The following is a 13,775-nucleotide window of genomic DNA, read 5'->3' as shown; positions in this document are numbered from 1 at the left end:
CTTGTCTGCTTAATATTTTGCCGGGCTTGAGAAGTCAGTCGTATCGTTTTCTATTTTTCTCCCCAGGAGGATTCTCCTCTGCCTGGTTGTTTAGAGCTTTTACCTTGTTGTTTCACCATTGTCAGCAAACACAATCCAATAACACTACAATAAAAAAGGCTTTTAGTGGCAATTAAAATGCTTTATAGCGGCAATAAAAATGGCCGCCAAAACATTTACCGGCAATTAGTTATTAGCCGTTATAGCCGGCGTCGGCAAAGCGTTTAGCGGCCATTTTATCTGAATGCTGGTAAAGGCACCTGTTATGGCCGGTAAAAGTCATGTTATTTTAGCGGCAAATATTAATGACAATTATAATGGACACTAAAACTCACCAAGAATTCCAGAGGCCTTACCTTTTGCAGCTTTTATTATTGCCGCTAAAAGTCAATTTAATAACTAGTAAAAAGAACCTCTTTTGGCAACAAATATAATGGCCACTACAGTTATCCTTGAATTCACCTTTATTCCTTTATTTAATAGCTTTTATTACTGCCGGTAAAAGTTCATATAATTGCTATAACAATGACCTTTAACAAATTTTCTTATTGCCGCTAACTATTAAGATAGAATTTTCCCATTTAATTATTGCATGGTATGCTTATTTACCTTAAAATGATACTCTCTTCAAAAAGCTTAATGCACGTAATTAATCCATACAACAAAATTATTAATCCATAAATTATGTCAACAGCATAACAAAAACACTAACCTATTTGAATCTAGTAACTAGTGTCATTTAGCATCTAATAAACTATTTATCAAGTAGCTATATACAATAAGAAACATAAGAAAGATTCTCCAACTCTTGATCATAATGAAATCTGCCATGAGCGAAGATTTTAAACTATCATAATATATGACCTGAAATGAAGAAATAAAATAAATGTAAATAAACAACCGCATATGAAGTTCATCAAAAGTGAAACCATCTACGTGACATTTACACCCTCATACTATGATATTAAGGAATTCCTACTACAAAATCCCGTTAAAACAAGTGAACAAGAAGTTTCTCAAAAGATAGATTTGTGCTTGAAGATCTCAAAGCAGCATAGACTCATAATCAACTTTACAAATGCATTCAAATGAATATCCGCCTAACAAACTTACATAAGCGTGTTCTAAAAGGTCTCAATGGTTTTCATTAATATTGCAGATTTCTCGAGTCTATCTGTACTTAACAATAGCAATCCAACAAGGAGATAGCACAAACATGTGGAGTACTTGCTGTTTTCGCCTATAAGAACAGAATGGACATCTTCACGTATCTTTTAGAAAAAGAAAGAAGCTAGAGAAATGTGCAAAACCCAGAGATCCGACAAGGATGCAAAGGTAATATTTTTACTTCATTTTCAAGATTCTACTCCTCTGCTTACTATTAAACGTGCACACGAAGATAGATACCAAAGCTTGTGTCACACCAATACTTACAGATAAAATGCTAATATACATAATCTCTCCTTACTCTACTGTNTGACCTACCTCTATATCTACTCTTAAGTAAACCTTCAAATTTTCCTCTCAATATCAAGTTCACAGGACCTGCAAAAAAATTAGGTGGTCCTTACTTGATTAAGATTTAAGGTTATACAAAAGATGCTAGAAAACATTTCTAATAAAGGAACTAAAATAAATATTATTGATGGTAATTTTTTGGTGGTGAAGGTGCTGGAGGACTATCTAGTATTTAGAGTTTATATGCGTGAGAGAAGCCTCAATATCTTCTCGTTAAGATGAATCTACATACTTAAGGTTTTATCACTATCTTTGGAACCAGGGCTGCCTATCTTGTAATATGCCATTTCGAAAGTCCCTAATGCATCTAACTAGTTGGTAACCAAAAGAAAAATATTTGGGAGTTCAAGTATTGTCCAAATTAAAATAGGAAATCTTCCTATAGAGACTAGCTAAAGAAAAATGAATAGTGGTGAAGATTGAAAGTCATGACCAAGATATTATATCACATATCCAAGGAGAATAGTAATGGTTCAACCAAATAACTAGTCTAGCAAGCAAAAAGATAGAACAACTTGTAATCTTTAAAACTAGCTAATGAGATATAAAGACCACTAGCGGCACATTGAGTTTTACCTTTTCTAAATATAAGGTAGCAATTACTAGCAACAAAGAACCTATTTCACATAGTTCATATTATTTGCTTCATATGGTTCTCAACAATTTCAAGAACAAAAAGTAGCAATATATACATTCAAATATGAAAAAAGGAATTGTTACTTTGAAATGGCATTTGTGGTGCTTGCATTGTTTGTTTTGCTAATCGACTTCTCCTCTCGTATGTTGCTTGAGCTCTCTTATTCTCAAGATTCTGTGGTTATCACAAACAAGGGAGAAATCACCATCAAAAGTCAGATATACTAACAGAAAATTGAGACTTCAATTATAATTGCAGACTACAAGTATGGAAACTCATCTTACAAAAAATTCCAGAAACAGGAGCCGTAGCTCATCGTTAGATAAATAAGGTTAAGCAGAAAGAAAAGGAACTCCAAGTGCTGCTTGTAGCAGAAAATTACATTTTCATATTGATAAAAAATACATGAAAATAAAGTTAAGAACACTATTTAACAAGAAATAGCTAACAATTGCTATATGTTGCTTCATTGATTCAAAATGTGAAGTAATACCACCACTAACTAGAGAAAATGATTGTAGGGTAGATCAATAACAAGATACAAGAAACTTACCTTGATACATCATAATGGTTCCATCCAACCTCTGATGAAAGCTTGCTCAAAGCATTATGTATGTCCTGCCTCGAGCCTCAATACCCTAGATGAGAGGAGGGTAGTAACTTCAGTATAAAAAGAAACAATAATACTATGCGTAAACTAATACTTGAGTGCATCAGGAATGACCATCCTCTTCATCTTGTCATATGGGGATGGAATACCCTCATAAATAAATTATGAGTGTTGCGCAACAACTTACTTGAGCATATTTTGCTAATGACCATCCTCTTCATCTTGTCATATGGGGATGGAATACCCTCATAAATAAATTATGAGTGTTGCGCAACAACTTACTTGAGCATATTTTGCTATGTGTAGACTAATATTTATACTACTAGGCTTAGTTACTAGACATCTAGAAAATCAACTGAAGAGTATGTATTAAGATTCAAGTTCAAGTTAAAATAAAAAAGCTAAATGATTTAAGAAGTAGAGAAAGAAGCAGACAAATGAAGAGATAAAATTACTCTATAGAGACAAACCAATAGTTGTGAGTTGTGTTATACTCCATCCTTTTTTCTTCAATCTCTGTGTGGTTAAATGTGATAATGTTCTAAGCAACTATATTTGTGATATTTTTCTTCCTATTTCCTCCATCTATTATGTTACATCAGTATCACTGCTTCACATATACCTATCAAACTTTTACTAAAGGGAGAGGTCCACTGTTATCAAATGATTGGAGGAAATAATCTTGGTCAGCCATGTTTACTACACTTAGAACGAATCTGTTCATATCTTCATCGTGCAATCTCCCCTCATTTTTTGATTCTTATTCCAAGTTAAAGTAGAATTAATCCAAATTTGTATCTACTTGCAAGAAATAATATCAACTTGCACCTAATTCTTTTTCACAAACTTAATTCCAATCATGATAAACCCCATTAAAGCCACAATACAAATCATAAATCAAAGAAAAGAGAGACCCAGTTCTCTTAAATGGAAAGAATAAACATACCATGTTCATAAAATAATCTTATACCTTCCATAATATACTTCTTTGTCCAAAGGATTCACTATTAAGATCTCACCTTTGACACAAACTCTCTTTCTTTCAATTCTCTCTCATTTCTCCATATTCGTATTCCTAATACCCTAACCTACAATTAATAACCCACATCAAGTAATAAGGAGTAATTCAATTACCTTCGATAATTTACAAATAAAAATTAGGGTTAATTACAGAAAAAAGGAGTTGGGTATGTGGGAGAATAATTGTTATTTTCTCCATTCATACTTGTCAGACAATCATAATCATCTCAACAAAGCTAAAAAGAAGATCAATTGTCTTACCATGAAATAACGGCCGGTGATGGTGAGATAGAGAAAAGATAGTCAGCGGCGGGCAAGCAACGACGATGAGAGTCTTTACGTGGGGATGTGTGGGGGCCATCGACGATAAGACAAAGAAGGCACAATGACAAAGAAGGCACAATGATACTCTTTAGAAACTGCAATGATAAACTTTGTTTGTATTTTTGAAATATTTTTCAAATTTTCCAACTTAGTTATTGATTAAAATGGGAGGGAATATGTGATTTTAGTGAAAAGAACTGGAGGGAAAGCTAAATTAATAACTAGCAGCTTTCCAGAAATATCTTTTAGTGGTCATTCATTATTTATCGTCAGTAAAAAGGTACGCAATACCGGCAAATTCACAATTGCCGTTAGCATTTGCTCTTTTGGAATTATTTATCGGCCATTAGTTTATTGCCGCTAATTAATTGCCACTAAAATTCTTTTTTGTTGTAGTGTAAGCTTGTTAATATCAGTAGAAGCAGTGAAGAGCAGAGTTGCAGAAAGAATTTCAGATAGTTGTACAAGTTATGCAGTGCGGACCACACAAAGTGAAGTGCGGTCGCACAGAGGTCAATGCGGACCGCACAAAATGGTAATGCGGTTCGCACAGAGGTGGGGTTAAGACTACCCACTCTCTGTATCCATGTAATGCGGACCGCACAAAATGTAGTGAGGCCGCATTGGGACCAATGCGGACCGCACAAAATATAGTGCGGCCGCAGTCCCCAAAGTTCAGCTTTCAAGTCTTTCAGCAATGCGGTCCGCACAAAATGTTACTGCGGACCGCACAAGGGCACCGCGGACCGCACAAAATCGACCGTGGTCCGTACTGAGTGCCCAGAAGCAGCACTAACTTAGGGTTCCATGTGTTTTCAATTAAAGTCCAATTTTAACACCTAAGTAGTTGCTCTCTGATTTTAATTACTTAAGCCCATATTACCCACGAAAATAAATTAACCTAATCCTACCAAAATTAAATAAATATGGGGAGAAAATGATAAGAACCAAGAAAACAAGAAGTGAAAGAAAAATAACAAATTAAAACAATTAAAAAGAATGTGATGTTACCAGATGTAAGAAGCAATGAAGATGATCAAGTCCAAACAGTTAATTGCAAGGAAAAGAAATTATGATCAGTGTTTTTAGAGGTCTGAGAGTCAAGGGTTCGAAAAGTGTAACAGGAGGACCTCAGACCCTATTTATAGAAAAGGCCCTAGGGCCCATCTTACCAACCCAGTGCGGACCGTACAAAATCGACTGCGGTCCGCATCACTCAACATGTTTCAAAGCTTGAGAAGGCAACCACTGCGGTCTGCACAAAATGGAATGCGACCGCAGTGGTCCACCGCGGACCGCACAAAATGGACTGCGGCCGCGGTGGCAAACTTCAGAGAGTTGTTATTTTCACCCTTTCTTCAGTGCGATCCGCACTAAATGTAGTGCGGCCGCATTGAAAACTTCAGAGACCTGAATATTTTGTCTACTATGTCCTGCACTGAATCAACACCATCTTGTAGCATCTCACAACCAGTTAGTCCAAAAACAAATCCTATACTACAATGGAAATCATTTAAAAACAAGAAGAAAAACACATGGGTTGCCTCCCAAGAAGCGTCTGATTTAACGTTGCGGCACGACGCATGTTACCATCCAATCATTTGAAATGAACAAGAGCCACCACATGGCTATCATCAAACTTTCCCAAATAGTGCTTGACCCTGTGACCATTAACCCGGAAAATCTCCCCATTTTTGTTCTTCAAATCAAGGGCACCAAACGGGGTCACAAAGACCACCTTAAAAGGTCCGCTCCATTTTGACTTTAGCTTTCCCGAAAACAACCGTAACCGAGAGTTAAACAAGAACACCAAATCACCTACTCTAAACTCCTTGCCACGAGCATATTTGTCATGAAGGTACTTCATTTTGTCCTTGTACAAGGAAGAACAGGAGTAGGCATGGAAACGGAATTCATCAAGTTCATTGAGTTGCTCAACCCGGAGATTTGCAGCCACATCCCAATCAAGGTTCAACTTTCTCAAGGCCCACATGGCCTTATGTTCTAACTCAACCGGTAAATGGAAAGCTTTCCCGAACACAAACCGATACGGAGACATACCAATCGGAGTTTTGTAAGCAGTCCTATACGCCCATAGAGCATCATCCAACTTCTTAGACCAATCGGTCCTATTTGCATTGACCGTTTTAGACAGAATATTCTTGATTTCCCTGTTGGACACTTCAACCTGGCCACTCGCCTAAGGATGATAAGGAGTAGAAACTTTATGGTTAACACCATACTTGGCAAGCAAGGTGTCAAAAGCTCTATTGCAAAAATGCGATCCTCCATCACTTATAATTGCACGAGGAGTGCCAAACCTTGTAAAAATGCTCTTCTTTAGAAATGCAACCACACTCCTAGCTTCATTGTTGGGCAAAGCCACGGCCACAACCCACTTTGAGACATAATCAACCGCTACAAGAATGTAGGTATTTCCGCACGAGCATACAAATGGGCCCATGAAATCAATACCCCATACATCAAAGATATCCACTTCTAGAATGGTGTTTAGAGGCATCTCATCTTTCTTCGAAATACCGTCCGCTCTTTAACATTGGTCACACCTTCTCACTAAATCACTTGCATCTTTGTACAAAGTTGGCCAATAAAACCCACAAATTAGAACTTTCAAAGCTGTCATCGCCCCTCCATGATGGCCACCATAGGGGGAGGAATGACAAGCCTCTACAATGCTAGATTGCTCCTCCTCAGGTACACACCTCCAAATCACTCCGTCGGTGCAAATCTTGAACAGGTATGACTCATCCCAATAGAAGTCCAGACTATCCCGTTTGAGCTTCTTCCTCTGGTTAGAAAAGAGCTCACACGGGATGATGCCAGTCACAAGGAAATTAGCAACATCCGCAAACCATGGCATATCACTCATCAACACAGAAAGTAGCTGCTCATCGGGAAATGCATCATTGATCTCTAAGCCATCACACAGCCTTCCTTCCTCCTCCAAGCGGGACAAGTGATCCGCCACTTGGTTTTCACTACCTTTCCGGTCCACAATTTCCAAATCAATATCTTGAAGTAGTAAGGCCCATCGCATCAGTCTAGCTTTGGAGTCTTTCTTTGTCATCAAATACCTAAGAGCTGCATGATCGGTGTGCACTATGACTTTGGCTCCCATAAGATATGCCCGAAACTTTTCCATTGCGAACACAATAGCCAACAACTCTTTCTCAGTTACTGTATAGTTCCTTTGAGACTCATTCATTGTCTTGCTCGCATCGTACACTGGATGAAACATTTTGTTCACTCTTTGATCCAAAACTGCCCCAATCGTAACATCACTCACGTCGCACATAAGCTCGAAAGGCAAGCTCCAATTGGGTGCGGTGATGATCAGGATGGTGGTCAACTTATGCTTGAGAAGTTCAAAGGCTTGCATACATCCCTCATCAAACACAAACTTTGCATCCTTTTCTAGTAGCTTGCACAATGGATTTACTACCTTCGAAAAGTCCTTGATAAACTGCCGGTAGAACCCCGCATGCCCAAGAAAACTTCCCTTAACAGAAGTGGGGGGAGGAAGTCTTGAAATCACCTCAATTTTGGCTTTTTCAACCTCAATACCATTCTTTGAAATTTTATGACCCAACACTATGCCCTCCTCAACCATGAAGTGGCATTTTCCCCAATTTAGCACAAGATTGGTGTCTTCACACCGGGCCAACACTTTATCCAGATTTGTGAGACACTCATCAAATGAATCACCCACAACACTGAAGTCGTCCATGAACACCTCCAAAATATCTTCCACCATATCGGTGAAAATGGCCATCATACACCGTTGGAATGTTGCCGGTGCATTGCACAACCCAAAGGGCACCCGAGAAAAAGCAAAGGTGCCATATGGACAAGTAAAGGTTGTCTTCTCCTGATCCTCTAGAGCTATCAAATTTTGATTATACCCTGAATAACCATCCAAAAAACAATAGAAGGCACGCCCAGCAAGACGATCAAGCATCTGGTCAAGGAAAGGCAATGGGAAGTGATCCTTGCAGGTCACCTTGTTCAGCTTGCGGTAGTCCATGCACACCCTCCATCTGGTCACTGTACGAGTTGGGATAAGTTCATTAATAGCATTGGTCACCATGATCATACCATCCTTTTTCGGCGCACACTGCACCGGTGAAGTCCACGAGCTGTCAGAGATAGGATACACCACTCCGGCATCTAACCACTTGATCACCTCCTTTTTCACAACTTCTTGCATTGCCTCGTTCAGCCTCCTTTGATGTTCCAAGGAGGGTTTTGCATCATCTTCCAGAATAATCTTGTGCATACAGAATGCGGGGCTTATTCTCCGAATATCAGCTAAAGTCCATCCAATTGCCTTTTTCCTCTTTCTGAGCACCGCCAATGTGGCATCTACCTGCATGTTAGTAAGACAAAAGGAAAGAATAACTGGTAAAGTTGAATTAGGGCCTAAGAATTCATACCTGAGGTGTGGAGGCGGTGGCTTCAACTCCAACACTGGGGGTTCCTCAATTGAAGGCTTTGTTGGAGGGGTCTTTCTATTTTCAAGATCCAAAGAGAGTTTCCTAGGCTCATAAGAGTAAGAGCCCATTCCATGTAAAGCATTCACACACTCCACTCGGCCCTCATCATTATTGACATCAAGATTCAACAATATGGCCTCCAAAGGGTCCTCCACATTGATCACAGCCGTGACAAGATCCACAAATGAGCACACTTATGTACAATTGGGCTGCTCCATTGACTTGCACACATGAAAAACGACCTTTTCATCACCCACCCTGAAAGTGAGTTCCCCTGCTTCCAGATCTGCTAGAGCCTTCCCCGTAGCAGGGAAAGGTCTCCCCAATATGATCGGGACCTCATAATCTACCTCACAATCCAAGATCACAAAATCAGCTTGCAAGATAAATTTGTCTACCCCGACGAGCACATCATCAACAATACCCAATGGTCGCTTCATTGATCTATTTGCCATTTGCAATCGCATGGAAGTTGGCCTCGGTGGCCCAATACCCAAAGTCTTGAAAACTGAGTAGGGCATTAAGTTGATGCTTGCCCTTAGATCACATAAAGCTTTAGCAAAGTCTGCACTCCCGATAGTGCAAGGGATAGTGAAAGCACCGGGATCCTCTAACTTCGGAGCCATTGAATGTACTATAGCACTAACTTGGTGGGTCATCTTGATAGTTTCACAGTCCATGTATCTTTTCTTTGTCACCAAATCTTTCATGAATTTAGCATAGCCAGGCATCTTCTCTAAAGCCTCCACCAGAGGCACATTAATGGATAAGCTCTTCATCATGTCAATGAACTTTTTGAATTGATTCTCATTTTTCTGCTTGGCTAGCCTATGAGGATAAGGGGGAGGTGGCCTAGGCAAGGGTGCCTTGGCTTTTGGCACAACCGGCTCCGGCATGTCTATGACGTGTTCCCTAGACGGGTTCACGCCATTTTGTGTTTCCACCTCGGCATCTTGAATATCAATCCTTACTTCTTGATTCATATTCTCATCAACCACATTCTCAACCACCAAAGGAACTTCATCTTCTTGCAACTCAACTTCATCACCCAAAACTTGCTTTTGTTTGGAGGCATTCACATCACTGCCTCTTCCACTCCGTCTAGTCACTGCCATAACATGATTGTTCCCACCCTTCGGGTTCACTACCGTATCATTCGGTAGAGCCCCTTTAGGGCGAGTATTCAAAGACTGTGAGATTTGGCCTAGCTGGATCTCCATATTCCTAATTGAAGTATTGTGCGAAGCCAATTGCGCATCAGAGTCAGCATTCTTTTTCATCATCTGTTCAAACATCATTTCAATTCTACCCATTTCATTATTGGAAGAACTAGGACCCTGGGATGGAAAAGGTGGTGGGTTTCTCGGTTGTTGGTACATTGGGGGCCTTTGAAAGCATTGCCCCTGATTTCCTTGGTTATTGTTCCATCCACCCTGGTTGTTGTTGTTTCCACCCCAATTGTTGTTGTTGCCCCAGTTTCCCCGATTGATCCGATTGTTATTTTGATTTCCCCAATTATTGTTCCCTTGTTGTTGATTGTTCCAATTATTATTGCCTTGTTGTTGATTGTTCCAATTGCCCTGGGATCTCCACTGTTGTTGTTGGTTAGAAAAATTTCCTCTTTGAACTTGGTAATTATTCACATATTGCACCTCTTCGTTCTGCCCATCATAACAATCATCTTGGAATCCACCACAATCATTATCAAATTGATCTGAATTCCCTTGGTTCCGTTGACCTCTCTGTCTTCTATTGTTCACAAGCATGTTAACACCCTCCATGGCATTTACTTGGCGAGGATTTTGAACTTGTTGCAATTGTGCCTTTGTTAATTGGTTCATTGTTGTTGTAAGTTCTGCTATACCTTGTCCATGGTCATGTAGTTCTCTGTGCAAATGAGTGACAGTGGGGTCACCCTGTGGCACATTGGCCCTACTTTGCCAAGCGGAGAATGTGTCAACCATTTCATCAAGAATAGCACAAGCTTCATCATAAGGCAGCTTCATGAAATTACCCCTAGCCAATTGATTCACTATGCATTGATTCGTTGTATTGATGCCCCGATAGAAGGTCTGTTGTATCATAACCTCGGTCATATCATTGTTGGGGCATTCCTTTACCATAGTTCTATATCGCTCCCAAATCTCGTGCAATGGTTCGGTGGGCTCCTGCTTGAAGGCTAAGATCTCATCCCGCAGTGCTGCCATGTGCCCTGGTGAAAAAAAGTTGGGAATGACCTTATCCGCCAACTCATCCCAAGTTGTGATGGAATGATTGGGAAGTCGCTCAAACCAATCCAATGCTTTCCCTCTAAGTGAGAATGGGAAAAGCCTCAATCGAAGTGCATCCTCGGACACATTGGTTTGCTTGCTCCCCCAATAGGTATCCACGAACCCCTTGAGACGTTTGTAAGCATTTTGAGTGGCAGCGCCCGTGAAGTACCCACGCTGCTCCAGCAATGTCAGCATCACGTTGGTTATTTGAATATTTCCCACCCGGATCCGGGGCGGAACAATTGCAGTCGCATAGCCTTGGTTGGGAAGAACTCTAGGAGCCACTCTTGGAGGTGGCAGAGGAGGGTCTGGAATATTCTCATTTGCATTGGCCTGGTGGCCTCTACGTTGTCCTTGAGGTGCAAGAGGCACCTCTTCCTCTCCATTGTCATCTACCTCCTCCCCCGCATTCACGTTTCCAAGAGGGTCATTAGCATTTAATGCCATTTTGTACCTGAAGTATTGACACAAACAAATTAGTAACAAAGAAGGAAAGAAGAACAAAATACAAATCTATTTAGATAGATAGCCAAAACTGTTAGCTCCCCGGCAACGGCGCCAAAAAGTGATCACAGCCAACCCTGCACTACTATTAAGTAGCGAGAGAGGTCGAAGCAGCTTTTACCCGATTTAGGGTCGGGATCGAATTCCACAGAGAGCTAGATATTGGAGTTGGGTGTCTATCTAAAGTGGAGTTGTGTGTTTGCTCCAAATTGCACTTCTACACATTTTTGTGTTTTAATTATGATTCTAATTCTATAAACTACAATGCTCAATTTAACTACTATAAGCTAGGATTAAACTATTGCAAGTTGTTCAAATGATTAAAGGGCACTAGGGTAGTGACTTTCGCCTAGGTGGTCAATTGACGGAATCTTGAATCTAAAGCTAGATTGACACATTTGGGGTGTATGATATAACCATTGCTCGATTCTACTCACTCTATACCTCTCGGTAGTTCGAGTGATTTTGCTCGAATTGACTTTCTCAAGACCAATTGGGTATGCGAATATGCACAAGCAATTGAGGATCAAGTCGGGTATTACGATCTCTCGGTTTAACCCATTAATTGGGGCTATCAATTCTCTTGAGTACGCCCCAATTCCTTGTTGGACTAATTCTAGAGACCTAGGTTCTCTTTCTCAAGAAGAGCAAAAGTCAACTAAACACAAACTAGTGTTTGCAACCACTAATTTAGCAATTAAACATGGAATTAGCCCAAATATCAAACACCCATAGTCAATCAAGCTCTAAAATACAAGACCCATCAATTACCCACACTAGGGTTGAGCCACAACCCTAGCTGATGGGTCTAGCTACTCATAATTAGAGAAAGAAACAAAGAAATAGATGAAAAACAACTCATATTAATTTATTGCTAAGATAAACTAGAAGATTCAATGTTGAAATGAAGATAAAATTGCCCAAAATAGCTAAAGAAACGGAAGTCACGAGCGCAGCTCAGTACAAAATCTATCTGCTTAACCTAAAAATGGAAAAGAAGCTATTTATACTAAGCTGAAATGTCTGGACAAAAATACCCCTGCAGGGTTAGTGCGGACCGCACAAAATGGTGTGCGGCCGCACTAGGGCTCTGAACATAAAATTCCAGCTCTTTGAACTCAGGCAATGCGGAACGCACAGAATGGTGTGCGTCCGCGGTGGCTTCTAGTGCGGTCCGCATGAAGTGGAGCGCGGACCGCATTGGCTTCAATCTCCGAAAATAGCAACTCTCTGATTCTTGGTTGTGCGGACCACACTAAATCGAGTGCGGCCGCAGTAACTTCAGTGCGACCGCATTAAATCCCATGCGGCCGCATTGCCTGATTTTCCTGAGTTGCATACTCTCTGAACCTCACTTGTGCGAACCGCACAGAATGGTGTGCAGCCGCACTGGACTTGTTTTGCCTGAGCTTTGTCTTGCCTTGATACTTGTGCAAGTTTCACTCCTTTTGAGCTGATCTTTGACATCTTGTCACCTTGTTGATCAAACCTGCAATCAAGCACAACTTGTGAGCCTTTTTGGGACTATTTTGTACAAATTTCTAATCAAAACATAATCAAGGAGGAGTATAAAATGTATCAAAATCCCTAGTTGTCAACTCCCCCAAACTTAAGCTTTTGCTTGTCCTCAAGCAAACAAAATAAGACCCACCCCTTAAGAGAAAATCCAAGACAATTCAGCTATCCTAAAGTGACCTCATCTAGCATCAATTGGGACTAACAATTGCCTTCAATACACATGAATCATTAACAACATTTACTCTTTTAAAACACCATGGATCAAGTGTGACACAAGAGCATCAAGAGTTGACTCAACACATCAAAGGACTCTTTCTATTACTTTAGTCATTGTGGAACCCAAACTCACACATCCTCGGCTCTCTCTAAGCAAACCTCACCTTTAGAATAGTGGCACTCAGAACGAGGTTAATGGAAATTCACTCATCCCTCTCAAAGAAAAGTCACAAGTCCGGCACTAAGTACCATATGCTTGCCCCTTATGTGAGTCACCACTAATGTAAGCTTCATTCAACTAGAGATCATATAGGGCTTTTGTGGAGACATAGTGAAGGCTTTTGGTTCCGGGTAGGCAATGTTTGGTCTAAGTAGGTTCCATCTTCCCTTAAGCACTTCTTTTGTTTCATTTGGGCACAGATTCACTTGACTCTTTGAGTCTTTTCACTTCTTTCAAGGGGTAAGAGAGACACACTGTCACTTTTTTTTATGTACATTTCAAATCTTTTTTCCTTCTCAATTTTTCACACCTTTCATTTTTTGCTTTTCTTGAATCCCTTTTTTATCCTTTTCCACATTTGAGTATTCTTTTTGTCTTTTTT

General features: G+C 40.1%; 1 long non-coding RNA gene across 2 annotated transcripts; it reads right to left on the bottom strand.

The window, feature by feature from the left end:
* Window positions 1-665: 665 nt before the first annotated feature.
* On the bottom strand, window positions 666-4,372 carry LOC109207731. 2 transcript variants are annotated; one of them, XR_002065053.1, is made up of 5 exons: window positions 4,086-4,372; window positions 2,748-2,832; window positions 2,278-2,368; window positions 1,525-1,584; window positions 666-903 (listed from the first exon to the last, which is right to left on the bottom strand). It is a non-coding gene; the product is annotated as an uncharacterized LOC109207731 (long non-coding RNA). The 2 variants fall into 2 exon arrangements; XR_002065054.1 differs by lacking the exon at window positions 1,525-1,584 and having other exon boundaries at window positions 4,086-4,368.
* Window positions 4,373-13,775: the final 9,403 nt, after the last annotated feature.

This window comes from Nicotiana attenuata, unplaced genomic scaffold, assembly GCF_001879085.1.
Source record: "Nicotiana attenuata strain UT unplaced genomic scaffold, NIATTr2, whole genome shotgun sequence".
In the NCBI taxonomy this organism is placed as follows: domain Eukaryota; kingdom Viridiplantae; phylum Streptophyta; class Magnoliopsida; order Solanales; family Solanaceae; genus Nicotiana; species Nicotiana attenuata.
The sequence above is the reverse complement of the archived record's forward strand: the minus strand, read 5'-3'. Positions and strand labels throughout refer to the sequence as shown.